The sequence below is a fragment of the Mustelus asterias genome, chromosome 1 (assembly GCF_964213995.1).
Source record: "Mustelus asterias chromosome 1, sMusAst1.hap1.1, whole genome shotgun sequence".
Lineage (NCBI taxonomy): Eukaryota > Metazoa > Chordata > Chondrichthyes > Carcharhiniformes > Triakidae > Mustelus > Mustelus asterias.
In genome coordinates, this window is record NC_135801.1 from 174,317,905 (window position 1) to 174,320,249 (window position 2,345).

At 44.5% G+C, this 2,345-nt stretch overlaps 1 pseudogene; it reads right to left on the bottom strand.

Annotated features, from left to right (window-relative positions):
- Positions 1-1,987: 1,987 nt before the first annotated feature.
- LOC144501738 (U6 spliceosomal RNA) lies at positions 1,988-2,087 on the bottom strand (annotated as a pseudogene).
- Positions 2,088-2,345: the final 258 nt, after the last annotated feature.

A 2,345-nucleotide genomic window follows, 5' to 3' on the forward strand; every position in this document is an offset into this window, starting at 1 on the left:
AACAGAATTTTAAAAATGTGAGTCAAATGTAGCCTGACATAACCCTCAAAACTATTTCCTGCTTCTTTTAAGCAAATGTATCATTTTTCATTGATTTATGTCCCCAGTTTGTTTTACAGGAAAGTGAAGGGCACAATCAAAGCATGTACGCTTAGGCTCACGAAGCTCCACATGGTACAGAGTGATGGATGTCACACAGCAAATCTTCCATCACTCAGTGGATTTGGAGTACGTTACAGCTGTGGACACAAAACACTCAGGCAATGTGAGTCATCCAATGCGAATCAACATGCTTGGGTAACACAACGCATCTTTAAGGAACGTTTATCAAAGAACAAAGAACAGTACAGCACAGGAACAGGCCCTTCAGCCCACCAAGTCTGTGCCGACACAGATGCCTCCCTAATCTAATATTTTCTTGCCTCTACATGGTCCATATCTCTCTATTTCCTGCCTATTCATGTATCTGTCCAGATGCCACTGGAACATTGTTATAGAATCTGCTTCCACCACCTCCATCGGCAGTGCGTTCCAGGCATCCAACACCATCTGTGTGAAAAACTTGCCCCTTACATCTCTTTTAAATTTTCCCCCTCTCACTTTCAACCTATGCCCCCAAGCAATTGACCCTTCGACCCTGGGAAAAAGACTCAGACTATCCACTCTATCCAAGCCTCTCATAATCTTGTAAACCTCTATCAGGTCCCCTCTCGTCCTCCGACGCTCCAATGAAAACAATCCAAATTTGTTCAACCTTTTTTCATAGTCCATATCCTCCAAACAAGGCAACATCCTGGTAAATCTCTTCTGCACCCTTTCCAATGCATCAACATCCTTCCGGTAGTGTGTCAACCATCATTGTACGCAGTACTCCAAATGTGGCCTAACCAAAGTCTTGTACAGCTGCAACATGATTTTCCAATTCCTACACTCAACACCCTGACCAATGAAGGCCAGGATGCCATACGCTTTCTTGACTACCTTGTCCACTTGAGTTGACATCTTCAGGGAACCTTCTGAGGGGCAACTAGGAATGGGCACGCCTAGATCCCTCTGTATGCTAATATTTCTAAGGGCTCTACCATTTATTGTACTCTTTCCTTCTGCAGTAGACCTTCCAAATCGCATCACCTCACACTTGTCCAAGTTAAATTCCATCTGCCATCTTTCAGCCCAGGTCTCCAGCTGATTTATATCCTGCTGTATCCTCTGACAATCCTCCTCACTATCCCCTACTCCCCCAATTTTTGTATCATCTGCAAATTTACTAATCAGACCGCCTACATTTTCCTCCAAATCATTTATGTATCTTACAAACAACAGAGGCCGCTGCGCTGATCCCCTCTGCATCACGAAATGCCAATGTTTGCGAACTCTTTTGCGTTTTCTGATGTGATGATTCCAGTAGGGTAAATAATGGGGTATATCTTTCAGCAAAGTAAATGGGAAAAGTCGTCACAGCTATTACTTAGAAACATAAATAATAAGTCTTTAGAGAATCTGCTGTGTCCTTTCATAGAATCCTGACAGTGCAGAATGAGGCCATTCGGCCCATTGAGCCTACACTGACAACAATCCCACCCAGGTCCCATCCCTATAATGCCATGTAGTTACTCTGCTAATCCCCCTGCCACTAAGTGGCAATTTAGCATGGCCAATCCATCTAACCCGCACATCTTTGGAGTGTGGGAGGAAACCGGAGCACCGGAGGAAACCCACACAGACTCGGAGAGAATGTGCAAACTCCACACAGACAGTCACCCGAGGCCGGAATTGAACCCGAGTCCCTGCCGCTGTGAGGCAACAGTGCTAACCATTGTCTCACCGTGCTGCCCATTTCAGTGCCATTTTTTCTGAGTATATTTACTGCAGTACTTATGAAGTTTGGAATCAGTGCTGGTTATTTTTTAGCCCATCCAAATGACATTTCTTTGTCCACAGGTTAGTAGAGGCATGAACTCATTTAAAGTAAAGTGAATGCCTCCGTCAAAATGGCCAACAGATTGGCATGCCATCCTTGCCCAAGGACCATGCCAATCTTCTCTGTGTTATTCCAACATCAGTATGTGTGCTGCCAAAGTGAGCGCAGGCATCTCCAAAGAGACCTTTGGCATGCCAAAGTAGTTGGCAGAGGGGGATGGCAGGAATGGGTTGAGTATCTATCTGCTAACACCACCACTGGTAACTTCTATCCTACTCAAGATGGTGGAGTGAACTATTTACTAAAAATGCGGGCACTCCGCAAGTGTCCCGCCATCCCTGCAAAAATACTAAAGTTGTCATTCTATTAAACAGCAGCTAAAATTACCTCTGAAAAATCCTGTTCCTCGTGCTATCTATTTTAA